The sequence below is a fragment of the Poecilia formosa genome, unplaced genomic scaffold, assembly GCF_000485575.1.
Source record: "Poecilia formosa unplaced genomic scaffold, Poecilia_formosa-5.1.2 Scaffold11, whole genome shotgun sequence".
NCBI lineage: Eukaryota > Metazoa > Chordata > Actinopteri > Cyprinodontiformes > Poeciliidae > Poecilia > Poecilia formosa.
Window position 1 is genome coordinate 1,686,917 of NW_006799950.1, and position 21,786 is coordinate 1,708,702.

At 40.0% G+C, this 21,786-nt stretch overlaps 1 long non-coding RNA gene across 1 annotated transcript in view; it reads left to right on the plus strand.

Moving 5' to 3' along the window:
- Positions 1 to 15,713: 15,713 nt before the first annotated feature.
- LOC103132061 (uncharacterized) overlaps positions 15,714 to 21,786 on the plus strand; it is a 7,400-nt gene continuing 1,327 nt past the window's right edge. The window contains exon 1 of the long non-coding RNA XR_475482.2: positions 15,714 to 15,908. This is a non-coding gene — a long non-coding RNA (uncharacterized LOC103132061). The remainder of the gene's footprint in view (positions 15,909 to 21,786) is intronic.

Genomic DNA, 21,786 nt, shown 5'->3' on the forward strand with positions numbered 1-21,786 from the left:
TTACACTTTAATTTTGTAAATCTTTTGTGTTACTTTACCCTTTCTTACAGTCACAGGTGCAAAAAGATTCGTTTTTATCTGCACATACAGCCACCAAATGCAAATTCACAGAAATTCTCAGAGCCAGCATGAGTCACAATGCTGAACAACAGAAGCCGAAAATGAGAATCTTTGATTTTCTTGTATGGGATGAGCTCCAGAAATACCCGATCCTCTATGTTTCTTCTGATGCAGCGTCGAAGCATCTGCCTCCCACAATTCAAAAATTCCAGGTAAACAATGTCAGATAACGCGATGACATCGCTGTGGCATAATTGGGCTTGTATCAGATTTCGTTCAACACCTCCGGAGCTTCGCGTGTCATTTTGTCACAGCCTGAGTAATAGCGCGTTAATTTTTATGTGTAAAATTGGATTTGTGACGCTCCAGAGTCCATTTTAAGGCTACCTTGTCATTATTAGTTGTCATGCAGCCCTTACATTGTTTACACTCCCTCTCCACAGTAGGGTGACACAATAACTATTGACTGATCTAATATCCTGGATTCAGTAGCAATATTCAACCTCATACTGTAACTCTAACTTTTTCCACTTTTTGTCCTATTCCAACCTCACACTTCGACATATCATGAAAGGGATTTTATGGGATAAACCAGTAGTGGAAACTGGAATGGCTCACATCAGGGGTGACCTTTTGTCACATGTATCAAAATTTCTAACATATTCCTTTATGCAGGAAACATCTTTCAATGTACTAGCAGGTCAGGAAAAGAATCTATTTATTATTATCTTTTTTTTTTGCCTACTCAACAATCAAATAAACTAATCTGATTTGGATTTTTTGTAGGAACAGGATTGTAAATTCAAAACTTCAAATGTTTTTTTGTTGTTGTTGTTGTTCTTGTTGCTGTTCATTTGCCTTGTTAGATGAAAAGCATCCAGTTAGCTTATTCATTTTTTTGATTGAAGAAAATGGAAAAATATATATGTATATAATAAAATAAAATAAAAGCAGGATCTAGGTCAGTCTTAATTTAAAATTGCATTTAGACAAGTTTTACAGAAAAAAAACAAAAAAACAAAAAAAAAAAACAGGCAGATTTTGGATGCCCAAAATGTACGTTAGAGTATAAGTGAATGACGACATGTGGTCCTAGTTACCATGGCAACAGTAGGAAACCAGAAAGCTTGGAAAAGGCGAACGCGCTGTGTTGAATCTCATATTTTTGGTGGTAGATTTTTGATTCAAAAGTCGTGGGTTTTGTCCTAATTCATTTAATTCATATTCAAATTATGGTCAGGAGGGCCGCAAGATATTTGTCCTTCCTTAGGCCCAGCTTTGAGCGCCGAATAAGAGTTAGAGCAGCCCAGTCAAAATTCTCAAATCCAATTGAGAATTTGTTGCAGCTCTTGGAGTGTGACTTTGAGCCCGAGGCATTGTGAAAAGAACAATTGGCAAAAATCTGTCTCTGGGTGTAGAAACTGGTAGAAACACACCTTAGAAGACGTATAACTTCATTGGCAACAAAAGACGTAAAGCACGGAGTCATCGCAGATAAACAACACCTGCAAAAACCACTTCTCCCTTCTGCTCCACATATATGGGATATTTTGTGTTGGTCTGCCACAGAATATTTAATAAAACACACTGAAGTTTGTGGTTGCAATGTGGCAAAAAGTTGAAAAGCTTAAGCAGTACAAATATGTTTGCGAGGCACCGTTTTTTCTTCCTTTTTTTTTGTGAAAGTATGTCTGATGCAACTTTGGCTGCAGCTTTCGGCATCCTTCCCCTTCCTGCGGGAGTCTAAGGTTAGGGCAGCAGTCACACAGTGGTCAGCTCGGGCCAGCCTCCTCCCATTGAAACCTCGGTCAGATGTGATGGTTCTCCTGTCAGGGAAGATAAGCACCAGGGGAAACAGAAAAACAGAAGTCGTTTAAGGGAAATGGACTGAAGTCACTGGTCAGTTCCAGTTTCAGCGTGACCTCATCCGTAAAGGTCATAAAAGTCATGATCATTTTGAGGAATGTCTCATCGCGTTATCAATTATCATATATTTTTTTTTGTCCTTTAATTATCCAGTAATGAAACATTTGAATAAACGTGACTTCTTATCTGAGATCCTAATCGGTGCTGCAGCTGTAAACCGTTTTTTTTAAAATCTTTGTTCACATGAGCATAATTACATACAGCTATGGGCAAAAAATTCAGAGAAGCAGAGTGCGAGCACCTCATACAAGCAATTCTGTCACTTTCTTTGAACACGGCTATGATTCACATTGACAGATAAGACCACGGAGAACAAAGCAGCAGCAGAATGAGAGGAGGAAAGAAAAAAAACCCGATGAAAGTAGCAAAGGAGTGTGTAGGTGCAATCAGCCACAGTGGAGCCGACAGTGCCTGCGGCTCAGTGTTATAAAGACACTTTTGTGTTCTTTAATGGCCATTAGCACGTAGTGGTGGGACAGAAAGGCCTCCGGCCGAGCCTGGAGGAGAGACTGAAGGCAGGTGAGCCGAGCGAGGCAGGAGCCTGAAGCTGCACCGTGGAGGAAATTAACTGTTTTTATCACTTTTCTGCTACACGGATGCATCATTAAAAGAATAGAAAGCCTGTAATGTGAGCTCCAAATCAGCATTGGTTTAATCATGAGTCACACTTTCAATTATTATTATTATTTTATTTTTTTTCTTGCCAAGAAATTTCTGAATCATCAAGAGATAACTACAAGCGACTTGTCTGCAGCTTGTTTCTGACAGAGGACGTGTGAAGCAAAGGTCAAAATGTCTATTTGTGAAACATTTCCCACTGCTACAGCTTGACTTCCAAAGAAGTGGTCCTGTGAAAAAGTATTTCCCCCTCCTCTTTCAAATGTATTTTCTGTCACACTTAAATATTTTTAAAAGCAAACACATTTTCTTAGCACAAATAGATAAGCTGAGTGTTTTCAAGCGGTAATTTCATTTATTTCAGAAAAATAATCCGTGGATTGTGAAGAGAAAAATTGGGTTACTTGGGTTATGCAAGAAAGCGGTGATCATCCGAAGCACACCAGCAAGGTGACTAAAAGAAAAACAAATGGAGGTTATAGTGGCCTAGATAAGGTTTGGATCTAAAACTGTCTATTCATGCTAAGAAGCCTTCCCTGTGGTGAAAATAAACTAATTCTGCAAAGAAAAGTGGGTCAAATTCCTCCATGATGACTCAAAAAACTGGTTTCCAGTCACTGCAGAGGCTTGATGGCAGATGATGCCACCAAAGATGGCAACAGCCACTTCTTAGGTTCAGGTAGATCTTAAATCATTATTTGAAAACTGTGTTTTGTCTTTAGCTTTGGGGGAAAAAGAAACAGTTGTGACAACAACAACAACAACAACAAAGAGTCAAGGATGCTGAGGATGCTGCGTTCTCCTGTCACCTCCTTTGCAAAACTTTGAGCAGAAAAGACAAAACCAGAGAACGCCTCAGAGCTGCCGATGTTCATCTGGGCTGACGTTAACTCTCTCCTCCCCTTCTAAAACACTTGTCGACTTCGTTAAATGAACCAGAAGTAATGTCTCTCCTGTGTCTTTGGCAAGGTCTTCCACACTGGAAGCTCGATGACCTGGAAGTGGCCTGTAGTTGTGGGTGAGTCAGGTAGAGGAGACGCTCGTCGGGTCGGGAAGGGGGGGAAAAAAGATGGCCGTTCCCTGAAGGAGAGGACAGCTCATCGCCTCATGCAAGCCCAAACACCGTTAAAGTCCTTTAAGACTGCGTCGATTAAATAAGAAGCAACCTTTAGAACGTGGGGAGAACCTCGTGTTCCCATCAGCCCCTTCTCCTCCTGCTTCCACCCCCCTTCGTCGTTAGCAGGACGCCTGTGGGAACTGAGCCGCCTAGTGCATCTAATCGTTTTAATGAAGACATCTTTTAATCAGTGCGTTCGCCGTCTGTAGCTTGCAGATAGTGCCAAGCAGCCTCGTAGCGACGAGAGACCTTTAGCACAAGACATGATGACTGCTGAGGCCAAACGAGCGTGGCAGGAAAAGACAGTTGGACCAAGCTGTCCCCTCAGGCTGACGTAACGCATATGGAGCTGTCCTTCCCACTTCCCCTCCATCCACACAAGATGCTTTATCTCCATGCCTTTCTGTAATAAGAATTTTAAAAAAAAAAATGGCAGTGGGAAGTGGGGCAATTAAAGCTTATCTGATTTTACATGCTCATTTAATTTGTTAGTAGGGCCGGCTGTTTTGTCAGCCGCTTTGTTTTGAGTGAAGGACAAAACGATGATGGCGATGGCGCTAATTGAAAGCTTATGTAAGCCAACACACATAGAGTTATCTCGGGAACACGAAACATCTGCTGAATTGTTTGATAATCATTGCATGGGTTTGATGCAAAATCCCACTGATGAACATCGGATGGGTTCATCAGAAGAAATCCTTAAACTTCTGCAGCTCAGAAGTCCCTGACGCTGATTTCCTGTTTGACTCTTAGACCAACAGCGGTCAGTATTTGCTAACAAAGTACGTCTAATGGAGTAAGCAAAGCTGTTGGGGCCTAAGATTAAAAGATATTTATGGTAAACAGTGCATTGGAGACGTATTTTCTCTAAAGGAGAAAATACGTCTCCAATGCATTTACAGACTAAAACCTCAATGTATTTGACTATTGTAGTAGATAATAAAAAAATAATGGAGAGCTTCACAGCTACTGTACTTATGTTCTGGGACACTAAAAAAAATGCCTTCAGGAAAATAAAAATAAAAAATTATAAGGCTGCACATTATAACCCCATCTGGAAACGGTGGTGGCAGCATCATGCTGTGGGGGTTTATTTCAGACTTGACGGGAAGATAGATGGAGCTAAACACTGATCAATACTGGAAGAAAACCAGTCAGTCAGAAGCCGTAAAGGATACAGAATAAAAACTGTGGACTGGCTTAGATTGATGCCAATTAAAGTCTTAGATTGGCCCAGTCAAAGTCCAGAAATAAATCTTAAAGATTATCCAAGCAAAATTTAGAAGTTGATGAGTGAGCTGGAGCTTTGTTGCTTTAGATTTGAGACGCACTCCACAAGACTTTCTGCTGTAATTGCAGTGAAAGATGTTAAAGTGTTGACTCAGGGGATCTGAAACACAAAGGCCGTCTTCACATTTCAGTTTTTTGTTGTTTTTTTTATTACTGTTTTTCAAAACCATGTATTATGTTCATTTCAGCTCACTGTGCTGCATGTAACCCACAGACACATTCAAGTCTTGCAATGGGACAAAAAAGGAAAATGTTTATCCTATTTTGACACACCGTTAAGTTTATGCTAACCCATCTTTTCACCTTAAACAAAACAAGCAAAGATTTATATAGCAATTCTTTTGAACGATAAGACCCTTTTTGTACTGGGTGACAACCTGAAAGCTTGTGTTTTTTTATGATCTGGGTGTGTCAGTTCTTGTTCTGGCTGCCATGGAGAGTCTGCTGCAGGAACCGTTGTGTTTTTATCTTCTGCTTTTTTTTTTTTTTCTACAGTGTAATATTTGCTTCGAGGATTTACTATGATCCATTCTTCCCACTGTGAGTGAAATGAACTTAAGCCACATCCTTCAGCACAAGCCCAGAGCCTGATCAGTCTACCCACAGGGATCATCAGATGTTTCTGACACTCTTTTCGTGACTCATTGGAGGTTTTTGCACTTTGCTGCCTGGAAGCATGTCACAATTTCTTTCGTGGACTTTTCCACTTTATTTAAACAACGTGGTGTCGTTTTGCAAACATACAGCCGATATGAGAGCGTCGCTGTCGATGGTCGGGAAAGTTATTTGAACTCTGTACGTTCACGTTTTCATACAAAAATGTTACAAAAATTTGATCTACTTATGTAACCTTATGCAAAAATGTACTTTCTATTAACATTAACCTCTTCTGACAAAATGGGAAGAATAACTTTTACCTTAATGGTCACTGATGATCTAAAAGCTAAATGAGAATGTCAAAAAAAAATAATGCTTCAGATTTTGGAAAAGTCATTTCGAGACCAAACGTTACATAAAATGAATCAAGCTTATCCTCTGTCACGTCTCTCCTCCGGTCAGAGATTACATCCGGGCTCATGTTGGTTCCGGTCGTCAGAACCGGGGAGCGGAGCGGCTCCGGCCCCTGAGCTGTGGACGTTAGAGTCCTGAGTCCAACACTGGCCAAGAGTTCCTCTTTGTGTGAAAATAGGAGAAGTGAATGTAAGATGGCAGAAGGCCAGGGTGTGGAGGATGTGGGCACACCACATTTTCATTTCCCTTACTCAGTTGCTCTAATGGGCCAGCTGCGGTGTCAGTGTGGCAACAGCAGGCTTGAGAAGTTTCAGGAATCACACAACAGATGGATCAAAGCGTGTACAGTCAGGTCTGTAAACCCATTCCCCACCGAGCGCACACCAGCACATGAAAGCTAGCTAATAAATTAGTCCGATTTGACTGTCGAAAATAATATTTCGTGCTGTTTTACAGCCAGATTTACCTCTTTAAAAATAGCAATGCTATCAAAGTAGTCCCTACTTTATTTTCATATTGATAAAGTTTTGACCACATGCTTATTGAGAAGCACCAACATAAAGGGGCTGTTTTGGGGTGGGATTCTGCGGAGAGGTTATTAACAGTCAGCGGCTTACCTTAAGCGTTTTTTTGTTTGAGCAGCTTCCGTTTTAAGAAAAACATTTGGTTTCTTCACAGATTTGAGTTAATAATTAGTCAGAGTGGGAAACAGTTTCACATCAGACTTTGATAATTGGTAAACAGCTTCACTCTCATTAATCTCATTCTGATTCATACCAGTGCTTTGTCTTAAAACGTTTGCATGAGACAGAGCATTTCAAAGTGCGACTGCTTTCATTTGCAGACTGCTGTAATATGTTTATTTTTAATAAATGTAACCTGTTTTACTCTTACTCTTCTCGTCAAGCTTTAGGTTTGGGAATTGATAGGAATTGAATTTTGCCGATTCCGTTATCAATACCACGTTGATTCAGTTCCTCATCAATTCTCAAATTGACTCTCATCGAGTTAGAAAATAAACTCTTTAAACCCTTTTAATTTGAGATATACACAGTATTGTGTTTGATTGAAACAAAATTAAAGCCAATTTAAAAAAATAAGAATTTCTGTTTCCCCATCCAGCATAATTTAAAAAAAATATAAAACTTTATTTATACATTTATAAAAAAACAGAATTTTTAAGTAACTTTCTGACCTGAAAGGCATCTTCCTGATAACATGGGGCATCTGTGGAAAAATTAGCAGTTTTGGGGGCTTTTTTGTATTACTGGCTACAAAAACAGGACACTGAATAGACATTTCTTAGCAGAGGGTTTTGGCTCACGTTATTCTAAATAAAGCAAAAGTGTGTTTCGTGACACAAAGGGCATCCACAGAGCGAGACAGACAAAACCACCGCATTGGTAACATCTCGTTCTTGTGCATGTCTGCTTTTAAAGCTGATCGTTTTCATTATTATTCATCAGGAAGCATGTATGGATGCCACGGTGGATTTTATTAAGCACATTTTTTTTGTTTTCCCCGGCATTTATTCTTCCTGCTTGGCATGTCTGTAAAATTCCTTCACAAATCCCGACGTTCCCGAAAAAAAAAAAAAAAGATAAAAAAAATAACCCCCACGAATTAGACGTTTATGTGCTGGAGCTGTGAGAAAGTGAGCCCCATTCACATGAGCTCAAATTGTAACATTAATCACAGTAGCTGGTAAATGACTTGGCTTGTTTACTCCTGAAATGTTAGATGAGAAGCTGTGGTATTGGTTTGAGGTTACAGCCTCACTTCAGCCTACACAATTTCCCAGCAGGTAATTTGAATGAGAAACGGTAGCTATGTTTATCTTTCAGTGCAAAGAGGCGAGAGTTATTGTTAGATATGTTCCTGATATAGAAAATAGAAGTAAAAAAAAAAAAATGAAACTTGGGTTACCTTAATAGGGATTTCAAACCTAAATAACTCATCCAGGAATTAAAGAATAGATATGGTGAGGAAGAAGTTTATTTGTTTTTACTGCAAGAAACCTGAAATACAGTATTCAAGCACTCGTACAATACGTAAGGGAACCACACACACACGCACACACACACACACACACGCACACACACGCACACACACACACTTTCCAAATAATACAAAAAAAACGTATGTCCAACAATAATATTTATCAGATCATATTCATCTGTAAACTTAAATTGGTCTCAGTCACAGTTCATTAGTTCATCTTTTGTATTTTTACCACTCGTGAGAAGCATGCAATCCAAAAACATTGGAGTAGTTGTGAAAATCTTTGCACTGGAACTGATGAACACAAATTCTGCGTATTTTTCACGGCAGCCAGCAGCGCTTTCAGAGTATTCAAGGTGGGAGGTTCCTTATCTTTATGCTCTTTGGTTTTGCAGAGGGCATGGAAGGCTGCGTGCAAAACAGAAAACAATTTCCAATTCGCAGCACTGCGGTGAGGAGCCTAAACGATAAAAAAAAAAAAGTTAAAGTGTGATGAAAGTGCAACACGCTGGAAAACAAGCAGCTTAAAACCAAAAATGTGATGTTTATTTGTCAGAGCAGGTGTTAAACAGAAGAGCAAATACACAAGGAGTAAAAATTTGGCAAAAATTAAGAAAGGGTCAAAGGTTTTAGGCAGAGTTGGTAAAGCAGAGTGTGGAGTTTTCATACTCATATACCAAAACCAGGAGTTTTTTGTTTGTGTGCTGTGAGTCTGGTCATAACTCCATCGTTTTTACACAAGAATTATAACTCGTTTTCAACAGTTATAATTCAACTGTTGAATGGAGAAAAAAAAATGTTTTCCTTAGTCAATTGTTACATCCTTACATACTGTTGTGATTTATCTTGAAGGAAACTGGCTCCAGCAACAGGAAGGAGCCTTTTGTAATTAGTTTGAACTTTGGGTTCCTCTGGTCAGAACGTGTCACTTCCTTTCCTTTGTCCATTTTTGGTCTGTTGAGGTTACGGAAGAGTACGGAAGAGGATCAGGGCCACTTTCTCAGAATGTTTTGTTTCAGTGGCCTTAATCTCCCTCTGCAGTTTAGGTTGTCAATACTAAAGCAAAGCTAAAAATAGTTGTTTTGCCTCAGTTCAAATTTGGACCATAGACATAAGAGACATATCAGGCATGGAGAAACTAAACCGAAAAGCTAAAATAATAAATATAAAACTTTTTCTGAAAAAGTTCATTTGTAGTTTTAAAATCAAGTTTTATATTAAATGGTTGTCAGTTCTATTGTGCTATATTTCTCTCATACACGATTACATACAAATATGCAATCAATTTTTACAATTTTTTTTGGGGAAAAAAAATGGGATTTGTTCAGTTCAGACTGATTTTATCTGATTTCAGAAAAAAAAAAATCCAAAAGTTAGATTCAAACTATTTCCGCCTGCAGTGTCCAAAATTACTTCCTGGTTATATTTTAGACTGGATTTCATAATGTTCAGCAGAACTACTTAGCATGGATAACCAACTACCTAACCTGCAGAAACTCAACTCTTAGTTGGTAAACTGCAGGCACCAAGTCACTATTGGACTAAACAAAAGGCTCCAAACCAGATTCGTGAGGAAATTAGAATCGGCTTGGCCATGTGGCAAAGTGGTATAAGTACAATCTGTAAAACCCAACAGCTGAAAGCTGGGAGAAAGCAAACAGAGTGATGACTAATCCCAAACAGGTGGGACCAAAGCAATGAGAGAATCAGCTCAACACCAAGTATTACTGGACCGAAGCAAAGACAGGAAAACAAGACGGCAGACTCAAAACAATCACACACACAGAGATTTCCAAAATTAAAAAGACACACCAGGAAAACTCATCCATCCATAATCTCACATCCAGTTGAATTTGGTTCTTTTTGTGAAAACCGTTAACTTTTTTTTTTCTTCGAGAGACAGATGAGTCTCATGACGTCTACAGATCACGACCCTGACCAAATTAAATTATTTGACTTATAGGCGTAACATAACCACTAAAAGCCAAGACACCACTTCAGTCCAACTCTTTAGATTTCTACTGACTTGAGGATCCCTCTCTTACCGGAAATCCCTCCAGCAGTGGGTCCAGCAGTGAACTCAAAGCTACAGTTGTTGCTCAAACATTTCTTTTTTTTTTTTACTTCTGAGCTCCAACCACAGGTAAAAACAGTTTTCTTGTGTGAGTAAAAGATTTTAGTTTGTATTTTTCTCCTAAAGTGCATGTGTTTCACTTTTCCACTGATTTTCTGTCAGATTGGATGCTAATGTGTCTTGGCCTTCATCCTCACAGAGTAGTTTGAGTAACTATTCATCCTTTGTCTATACTCTGCAATAGCAAACTCCTCCAACTCATCACTAGTGGGAGTGGGTACAAAACATCCTGCAGGTGGGTGGGGATTTACCTTTGGTCGGTACAAAAAGCATCCAGCTGCAGTCAGGCTCATGTAGCATCCGAAGAAACTGGGTCGTAAGGAGCTGAAATACGAAACGGCCGGCGGCTAACTTCCCTGTCACTGCTGAAGATTAGCATTCCAACAGCATGATCCTGCCACCACCGTGCCTCACCATGGGGATTCTGTGTTCAGGATGAGGTGCAGTCACATTTTTTTTTTAGCCAAACATAAAACTTTGAATGTAGGTCAAAGGGTTTAACTTGTGATTATTTGGTTTCATTGGACTGGAACAACTTCTCACATGTTTACTGTGTTACCTTTAATGTTCCTCTGAGGCCCTGATAAGCAAGAAGATTTACACAGGAAGTACACCCACCAATGTAATAACTATATAATAACTGTAACACATAACGTGCTACAGACATATAAAGCCCTAAACCTATAGCACAGGCTCTATATGTGTCTTTGCTGTGGTTGTGCCAACCACAACATATTCTACTTTCTTATTTGAGTTCGCCTATCAAGGTCACAAATCAATACAAACCTTGCGCCGCTTCAGCTGCTGCCACTTTTACCCTCCTAAAAAAACAAAAAACAAAAAACAAAATCACTTTGACTTGCACCGAAGCCACGCGCGTTGCCTCTTGCTGCGCTGCTGCGGCACACTGTGTACTTTATGGGAAATGTTTACCAAGACGCGCAGAGCAGTTACAGGGAAAGGACAGTTTTTCTAATTGTGTGGTTACTGGGGAGATCAGTGGTGGTGCAAGTCTGGTGAAACTGTGTGTGGGCACACGAGGCGCAACCCGACGCTCTCACTGTCACTGGTGAACACCGAGACTCAGCACTTTTCTTCTCTCCAAAGCTTCCTGGAAATAAAAGGCAGCACATATGCAGAGAAGTGGATGCTGTGATACGGCCGCCTTCGTCGCCTCGAGGGAGACGTGCACGTTGGGTGAAACGCGAGCAAAATTGTGGGACGGGTGGGGTGCTGGTGGAGGAGGAGGCATTTCCACGGTTTAATATCTGACATGGGAGATCTCCAAGAATTGGTTTACCACCCACGTGTTGGTTTAATGGAGCAATTACGCTGTACGCAAAGCAGCTTATTGATAACATCGGCACAACACAAAAATAAAAATGCAAATATACTGCAAATAGACTCATATCTAAGAGATCTACTTATCACATAATCTAATTCCTTCCAGTGAAAGGATTACAGTCATAATACATGCATAGTTCATTGTTTCGTTAGTCATTCGGGTCCCTCAAAATTTCATCTGCACTGTCACCAGGCTTGGTATTTACTGTTTCAAAGGCTCAGAGATGACTCCAGTGAGTGAAGCCCACTTCTATTTTATTTACCAGAAGTGGTTCACCAGACCGGGTTTTCACACACACATACACACACACACATACACACACACGCACACACATACACAACCTTTCCTGTCAAAGTTGAGCTCATTCTAAGAAAGTTAAGCGTGTGAGCACAATAGAGGTCAGAGGTTATTGCTCCTTTGTATTTACATAATAAGTCATGTCATTAACTGAAGCTCTACATGAGCAGCGATTAATACATCAGAAAGAAATGAAGGTGAATGCTTCAGTCTCCGAATGAGCCGATCAAGCAGCTCCATCATTTACTGTATTTTCTGCGTGTGTGTTTGTGACAATTCGGTCAGTCGTTTATTCTTGGATCCTTTTATCTGAAATCCCTCTGATGTTTCAGTCAGCGCGATAGTATAGCTTTCAGTCATTTTTTTTTTTTGTCAGAGAAACACTCAAAGGTGTTGTGCAATAGGTTGAAGGAGATGGGTTCGTCAGAAGCCAGTTTGAGCACACTTTTGAACATCTTGCCCTATATTAACAAAAAAAAAAAAGATCACGGTTATGTCACGCACTTATGCACATAAAACACAAGTTTGTGGGAATTTAGGTCAAAAGGACTAAGTTATGTGATCTTTTAGACGGTTGTTGTATTAAAAGTGCAGAAAGTGTCATTTCTCATCTGGTTCCTTCCGCCTGCAGAAAGGGCGGTCTGACAGCTTTTATAACTTTCTAAGAACTGCTCAGAGCTGTTATTTCAACTTCAGAGTAAATGTTTACAACGCTCAGCTTTTCTTCTGATTAGATAAACAGTTGAGGGGGAGACCAGATTCAACAAATAGGCTCCCAGTTTCAAACAAAAGAAAAAAAAAACTTAAAGTAAAAAAAAAAAAGAAAAACATTAAGTATTCTTTTATTTCTTGTAACCATTGCAGCAGTTTGTGCATTGCGTTAGCCTTACTTCAATAAATCCTGACTTAATAATGGCCCAATTTATTTGTGTTACTTCCTTCAAGTTGTGAGGAAATATTATACACGTTTATTTCCAAGTCGTAGTTTTCCTCTAGACAATGGTGCTCTCTTCTGGGGTTGATGCACAAATAGGCTGTTCCTCTCTGGGTCTCCTTCCTGGACAGAGTTGTAGTTGGATTTTCCCATCTTGTATAAATCGACATATAATTGTTTGTGGCACCTTCAGGTATCTGAAAGTTGCGATGAGCCTGACTTATAAAGGTGCACATTTCTTTTCCTCGTGTCTTGGCTGGTTTTTAAAAAAAAAAAAAAATGTTTTCCATCATATCACACAAGCAGTGAGCTTGGGGTGTTGCCTTAAAACAAATCAATTTCAGCATTTTCTTTTTTTTTTTACACAATACACACCATGAGTGTCTAGACTAGCATAGATGTCCATCCAACTCAAGGTCTTGGCAGCCAAAATTATTTACGTGGTCCTCTTGGCTGCAGATAAATATAACTTTCAATATAAAAGTTGCATTCTTAAATACTTGATCAATCAAGTCAAAACTGTTTTTTATTCAAATTTTGCCAAATCACCTTAATGTGAAAATATGTTAAATATTATTTCATTTTAAGAAGTGCAGAGGCAAATATTTGAACAATTTGTTAGTTTTGTAAATACATTCTGAGGATTTTCTTGATCTATGTTTAAATGAGTTCGACCCCCTCCGACCTTGAGTATCGTCCTCCAAATCCTCCCTCATGCCTGCAGTGTTTGTTTTTTGTTTTTTTTTACTATTTTTAGTAATGATTATCTATTAGATCGTCTATTTGTTTCTGTTCCTCAACACTTAAACCAACCACTGTAAAACTAAGCTGCACAAAGATAAAAATCAAATGTGACATACATATTAAATAAGTGAAAACCATGTTGTGCTCCATTTTCTACTTTCTGTCTGAGTGTGTGACACTCCTCCTGATATAAATGACACAGATAAAACGACGTGGGCGAGCATCTTTTTCTTGTAATATACGATTTCCTGATGCCTTGACATTCTGCACATATTTCTGTAGATGCTTATCAGATAAATGTTCCTAATAAGGAGCTGAAGTGGAAAACGTGGCAGAACCACGAAGCACAGGTAAACACCACGCATAGTTGCCTCATACAATGCCAAGCTGAACTCTGAACTGTTACACACCAAACAACTTTTATGCCCACAAAAAAGAGGAGAGAGAAAACATACTTCACTTATTGTTTGTTGTCAAATTAAGTGAAATGAAATAAAATAAGTGATTCTCATGCGTCATCTGCGCCAACATGATGACCTTCTTTACCCTCCTCTTCGTTGTGAGTCTTCGTACGTCACGGCTCTAGCTATTTAGGTGAATAACCGTTTTCTTGTGAATGCAACAAAATGTTCTCTTGTCTTTCCTCATCTTGAAGAGTACCCCCGGAGAAATAGGTCTCTGTGTCACATTATATTTTCACGTCAGTGAAACAGAAAGCCGAGGTTACTAATTTCCTCAAAAATTTAAGTTCCTGAAAATTCAGATCAACTTAAAAACTTAACTGGACATTTATAAGGTTTAAGAAGTGAACCAAAAAATAACAGGAGGAATAAATGCTACACTGCAGCTGACATTTTCTACAAATTGCTATCGTTGTTTTACAAGACATATGACACAGTGAGGTTATGCTGCAGACAAAAATGTTGAATTTATTTTAGGGCTTGTATTAACATCTGACTTACATTTTATAACAAGTTTAGCAAATGTTTGGAGAGAAACGTTTATGTTTGTCAGATTTGTTTGCAATTTTTTTTTTGCACAGTATAAACATGCGAGATAAAATTTCAGAATGAATTCGCTGATGCAGTCCATTTGTCCCGCACAGTCAAATCACAAATCAGCAGTGTTTTTGACAAGAACGTTCCAGTGCTGTTTCATCTAGTTTGGTCTTTGGCTCTTGAGTAAATAACATGCAAAATGTCACCCAAAACAATTTGTCTCCAGCAGGGAAACTGAAGAGGAGCTGGAAAGGCCCTGGGTATTTCTGTCTCTCACTGAGGATTTTAGGACTTCAACACTCTGAGGCGGTTTATTCTGTTCAGAAATCTGTAATAAAAACATCGTCGGCATGTTTTGTCACATGACCGCTTATGCTGGCATGCGCCACCTGCATGCAGCAGAACTCAGAGGTTTCCATCAAGAAAAGTAAAAAAAAGAAAAAAAAAATGCTGACTTTGCCAAAGCACCAAATGGCTCATGTGAAATCCAGAGTCCCCCCTACACTCATTTCTCTCCAGCTCGGTTTACAACTCACCGGTAAATTCGTTCTGCACTTCTTTGAAACGGACTTATCCTAAATGTTACTTAATTTCAGATGATCCACTGTAGTGGTTTGAAATTAAGGTGTGCATTGACGTGCATTGCTTGCTTAAGCTCTCGCTGAGCGACTTGCACATGCAGGCAGAACGTACTCTTACTGATCGTCAGGTTTTGGCATAAAGAAGGTCAATGAGCGGCAGCTCCCACAGCCCCCAGTGGGTTTGGTATGACTGGTGGTTTTATGGTGAAACGTTAAGATGCTGCTGCGTAACCGTCACCAGAGAGTGAGTTCACTGGGTGATCTGGGCGCTCACCTCAGAGTACCTTGCAAAAAACGATTCGTACTGCTTAAGCTTTTCCACATTTTCTTGCGTGACAGCAGCACATCTTGATGCAATCTATTGGTATTTCGTGTGATAAATCACCACAGAGCAATGCACGAATCTGAATCAGAACAAAGCGAAGCAAAGTGGTTTTCACATCTAAAAGAAATTGTGGCTTTTACATTTGTACACACTCTCCTTTACTCTAATAACTGCAAACAATCTCCAGTGCAGTCAATTGGCCTTTAAACATATAAATGTATATGCAACAGATTTGCTTTTAACTATCTCTGCTTATTTAACTGTAAACTTCTATACTTTTCTACTGTGACATACTGCTACCAGTAAAACTTAATTGCATTAATTGCAAGTTCTCTATTGGGTCAGAAGTTGCCCAATTTCTTAATAGTGTTCACCTGTGTGTGATTTAATCTCAGTAGTTATCTAACTTTTAGGGGAGTGAGCTGAAGCAGGAAGCCGTTGTTACGATTTGTCCCCCTTTAAAGCAAAGACATGCACGGAGCACAGAAGAAATGTAGAAGAAGGAGCTCTGCTCAGACGGGACCGAGGTGAGACCCTACATATGTATTAAAATGCTGCGTGTGTGTATGTGTGTTGCACACTATCCTGATGACATCATCCCCATTGTGAAGCATGGCGGTTGTCATGTCATGCTGTGTGGATGCAAATTTTCAGTGGAGGCTCTGGATCTTGTCAAGGTTGAAGATGGATAGATGAAGCTTTTTTTTTTGCCACTTTACAATTCTGAACTACTTTGAGTTTGTCTGTCACATAAAAATACCATGAAAAAAAAAACTAAACAAGAAAAGTGACTAAAAGAGAAAAATATCAAGATGCATGAGTCCTTTCATGAGGCATTTCATCATCTTGAGACCACAGTAGATGTTTTTCAACTAAGTTAGGGTTACATTTTAATTAAAGCGTGCTTTAGAGTTAACTCCGTGCATTGCAATTAGATTAATTTGAGCTCTGATTCTGACACTGTGCAACACACAAGGTTGATTCTTTTACATTCTGATTGTTTTTCATCTTTCTGTCAAACATCCACTCAGACTTTCCTCGCGTCTTACATTCAAGTGCAATAACCACTAACGAATTTAATCACCGGGCTCATCTGCTTTCTATCGCATGGTTTCGGTCCTCGTTATTCGGCCAACCCTCCCCCCTAAAATTCTCATGAGAGTCGAGGGGGAAACGGAGAGAGACGGTGAAGGGGAAATGCAGAGTCATACATAGTCATAAGAAACAAATACGCATCCCCTCTGCTATTACAGAAGCGGGGAACGCTTCACATTTTAGCATTTCTAACCCCGGAGCGGCTCGGCTCGGTTCGGCGGAGGCTTTCGCCGCGCCACACCCAGTCATTAATAGAGAGCTGTCGTGCCTCGAGATGCCGCCTCGTCTCGCTCAGAAGTCTGCAGGTAGTGGAGGAGACAGGCGTGTCTGGGAGAGGTCCGCCACAGCACCTTTATCAATGCTTACTGGAGTGAAACTACGAGCACACAGAGACCGAGAGGGAGCAGTTTTAGTCAGGCGACCACAGGACACTCAATTCTCCCTGGCAGTGAAACGGTTAAACTGCACTTTTGCTTTTCTCTCTCTGTTTCTGTCTCTCCCTCTCCCTCCCAGCTGTCTGGTGTCTCCGGTGGAGCCCGACGCCCAGAAATGAGGTGGGGAGGGTGTTTGAAGCTCAATCAGCTTGACTTGGTTGCAGCCATGAGGCGGAGCTGCATGGGCCGCTGGACTGTTTCACTGGAGGATGACCTTGTTTCGTCCTCCACAGATACTTTCCTGTCCTTATCGCTCTTTCTGTCAGCATATTCCTCCTCCTACGTGCGTGCGTTCATTAGGTGTGCTTTGCTGAGCATGGCGAAAGCCCTTCGGATGTTTTTCCTTTCTTGAGCAGAAGCTCTTGGCATAAGCAGCGTATTTAAAATTCAGCCCAGGGCCAAAAGCGGGCCGTGTTCTGATTATGGGAGAAAGGCGTAAAAGCGGTCTTCTTCTTCTTCTCCTCCTCCTCCTTCTTCTTCTTCTTCCCCTCACCTGTTTCTGGGTCAGACAGCAGACTCTCTGTGTTCTCACTGGATCATTTTATAGTGAGTCTTGACCCAGGTGACTCTGACCTACAGCATATCTTGTCTTATCTCCCGTTATTTGTTTCATATTTCTGGTCTTGCTCGTTGGTTTTGCACGTTTCTCATCTACTGCTTTGCTTATTTTTGTTTTCTGAGTCTAATAAAGTATTATTCCTCTAAATCAGCATTTTTTTTCTCCCCACTGTGCAATATTTCTTGCAATTTTATGTTTAATTAAAAAAAAAGTAACCTGTGATCTTGACACAGTTTATAAGGTTTCTAATAGTAAAATGGAAGAGAGACGCTTCAGTTTTCAGGCTTATCCGTTTTCCGGTGAAACAGACACTCTGTCTCCTTTTGGGCCTGGGATTAAAACTTTCTTTTCTTGATAGAGTGAATTAAATTATCCTCGGCTACATTGACGCTTCAAAATGTTTCAGATTATCAAGAAATTGTTGATATCAGAAAGCCTGACTTGAAGGTGCTGATCTTTAGCTATAATTTTATTTATTAAAATAAAAAAAGCAACATAAACCGGGAGCTGAAAAGTCATTTCTCTGCAGGATTGACTGTGATTCCCTGCTGTTCTTTTTTTAAAAGTGGATTTCAATTTTCCTGGCTGCACACAGACCAGATTACTGCTGGAGTGGCCTAGTCAAACTCTGGACTTGAATCTTGTTGAGATGTTCCAGCATAACTTTGAATAGACCGCTTATGCTTGAACGCAGTTCAGCGTGACTGAATTAATTAGAAGAAAAAAAAAAACTTACACAGCAGTGTAAAAGAATCGTAACCAGTTATCAAAAGCACTTTATGCTCCAGTTATTGACGATAAGGAAATTTACCTGGTTGGTTCGGAAAGTTTCTCTTAGAAAATAAAATAAAGTATGACTGTGTGTAGTTACTGCTGCTGTTAATATTGAGATGTTTCGCTTTCTTCTCAGTAGAAAGTGGATATTCTGTGTTTAACTATGTGTCTTTCCTGGACAAATCAACTAAAATAAAAGTTGCTTCCATTAACTCAATGGCCTTTCCCATAAGGAGTAGATACTATTCTGTGTCTGCGTGTGTGCTTTATTTTTATCTGACATGTTCTTCCTGTTCTCCAAACCTTGTCAGGTGATTCTTGGCTCATCAGAAGATCTCCAGAAGCCACATCTCAATATATTTGACGCCTCACACACAGACACTGTTTACTCTAAAGTTATTGCTGTTAGAAGATTCATGTTAACTGTATTTAAAAATCCTCCTTCTGAAGCATAATATCACCAATCATCATGTTATCATAGTGTCTGTCTGTGCATTTATGTTCAAAATCACATAATTTGTAAATAAAATTAAAAATTAAAAAAATAATAATCACTGTTTCAAATTACAAATGAACCACACAGCAGATTTGAACTTGGACCTTCATCCATCCTCTTCCTTTAATCAATACCCAGTTATTGTTGCAGGTTGGTGGGGAGTGCTGGGCCCTGCCTCCAGTGGTCGTCGGGGGAAACAGCCGTGCACACACTAACACCGCAGGGCGATTTGAAGAGACCAGATAACCTCAGAGTCATGATTTTGGTTTGCGGGAGGAATCCGAAGTACCTGGAGGGAACCCGAGTCGACACAGGGAGAATATTAAAACTGCATCTCAGAGACTCCTCCCTCCTCCAACTGCTGGACTGAGTCATACTTAATTTTATAGACCACTTAGCCCAAAGTCGAAAATACGATTGTGGAGAGCAAAGAAAGCACACCGTCAGTGCCGCATTACCACAGCATTGTCAGTAAGGACAGTAACACAACCTTGTTTCAGTGTTTACATATACATGCATATACTTGGAAATGGAAGCTACAGGTGAGGAAATGTGCTGGTTATTAATATTTCTCGATTACATCTCATTGAGCATGAGCGTGTAGTGTAAATTAGGAGTGAATCATTTCCTGTTGAAAGACTGGCTAGCTTCATCCTTTTTCTGTCCTTCAAGAGTAAATCGAGACACGACAGTTCAGTCGTTTTTGCTTTAATCTTTAAACCGGCCTTAGTTTTCTCTAAACAGAGCCAACGCTGCCTTGGCTGAACAAATATTGTATTCTTCCTGAGAAAAGATCACATTAGATAAGGTGACATAACAAGCTATTGAAATGCAAAACGGAGCTTTTTTGTTTGAAACATCTTTTAGCACATTTGAAGAGTGATGACCTTTTTTATGAAAACCAGCCTGAACTCCATTCATGCCAACATGTGGGAGTGCAGCATCTCCTATAAATATGATTGCCACTGATTATAGCACTTCAAAAGTGCTCTCATTCATAATATGCTGAACACGCGGCGAGCTGCTAACCTCACATCCTGTGCAGCAGGAAATGCATGATTTCCTCTAGTGAAGTGTAGGTGGGGGGTTGTTGTGTATTTTTAAGCCTGAACTGTATTTTTTTTTCTTTTTTTTTTTTTACACACACTGGAAGTGAGTGATTGTATTTGGGCATTGACATCTAATATGAAGATAACTGCCTTTCCCAGAAACAGACCTGAATAAAAATGAAGTCCATTAACAGCATCCTGTGTGTGTGTGTGTGTGTGTGTGTGTGTGTTCTCGTCTTGGAAGTGTTAAAATGGTGCGGCTGCATTGTGGACGACTAGAAGGATGCGGTTAGGTGTGAAGCTGTCTTATCAGCAGCGGTACGTAACGTATAGCTCACATACTGAAATCCTTTAAGTTTGACGTCAGTCTGCTTTCCATCTGTCTGATAGATGAAATAACTTAGAAGTAATTAGCAACGCCGTGCGATGGTGCTGAAAACTAATTCAAAACATGTCACACCTCCGTCTCAGACTGATGTTGCAGTCACAGAGTATAGCATTAGTTACATAACTTTCACTCATGTTATGACTTATTCAGGAGGAATTTTTTTTATTTATTCTTTTTATTTTTTATTTTTTTGGTTTGGAGCTTTGATAACAAACATGTACGCACAATTGCCACCTCTGATCCCCCAAATAACCCATACAGTTGTCAGGGAAACAGTCAAAGCTCATCCCTTGTGTGTGTGTGTGTGTGTGCGTGCGTGTGTGTGTGTTTGTACATCTTGGAATAGCTTTGGTGACGCATACGTTCGCTCACAAGCTCCAAGCCAGCAGAAACCGCCCTCCTTCACCTCCCCATTCTGTGTTACAACATCCATCCATCTGTGCACTGATCTTTTGCATCTTTGTCCATCTTTCTTCCCCTTTTAACTTAATTATTTTTCCTGTCTTCTCTCTCTCTCTTTCTCTCTCACTGCAACATTTAGACTTGTTTTTTTATTTTCATTTTTTATTCTGTCGGGTCCAATCATCACGTTTTATATTGGCTTTAAATCCAACAAAAGCCGTAGCTGAAACTAATCCCTCTAATTTCAGCCGATTCGATTAAAAACACAGGAATTTGTCCTGGAATAGCAAAGTAATCTGCCAAGGCTTGTTAGTTTGTGATATCAGCATTAGCAACAAGCGCTTATGAGCCATGTATGGTTTATTTTTACGGGCAGTAAAATCCCACGAGGGCGTGATGACTTCACATTGTCTCTGATTAGTGGTTCTATGTGAGGATGGGGGGGAGGGAGGTGGAAAACTCAGCCAAAACTGCTTTGCCTCTGTCCCTTTGAGCCATCTGCAACCTACATTTGAAAATCAGCAATGCTCTGCTGGAAAACTTTAATTTTCACATCTCACCGTCGAGGTAGAGGCTACTCGTGTGTCATCTAAAATGCAATGTGGATTTTACAGTTACAGCTAAGCCCAAGAAGACATGAATATGTCAGCGAATCCAGAATCTGTCCCCTTGTGTCGAATTAATTTGGACGCAGTGGCAAAGAAATGCCGATCCCTGGTCCTCCATCAAGTTAGAGTCGCTGCTTGAACGTTTTTATTTCCAACGCGTAAAATCGGCATCGGCATCGCACGGTCACCTTCATATCTTCTCAACAACAACAAGGTGTCATTTACTCACTTTTAGCCACTTGCGGAAACATCTTGATAAAAGAGAGAGATATCTAACCACATGTGATGACAGCTCACAGAGTCACATGTTGCCAAGTCTTCTTCTTCCCAAATAAAGTCAGATCAAGGTTTCTTCTTAAAAAAAACAACAACAGTTTTCTAAGTCTAAGCCTTAAGTTTGACCCCCTAAGCACCAACAAACACCACACAAACTCAGAGGATTATAACTAATGAAGTTTGTTGACGTTTTGGCAACATTTGCATGTATGTGAGAGTTCGTGCTGTGCGTGTGTTGTGTGTGTGACTCGTTCTGAGTCACCGCTGTCCCTCCTGGGTGCATAGCCAGGCCAAAGAAGAAGTAGGAGGACTCTTATGTGTGTG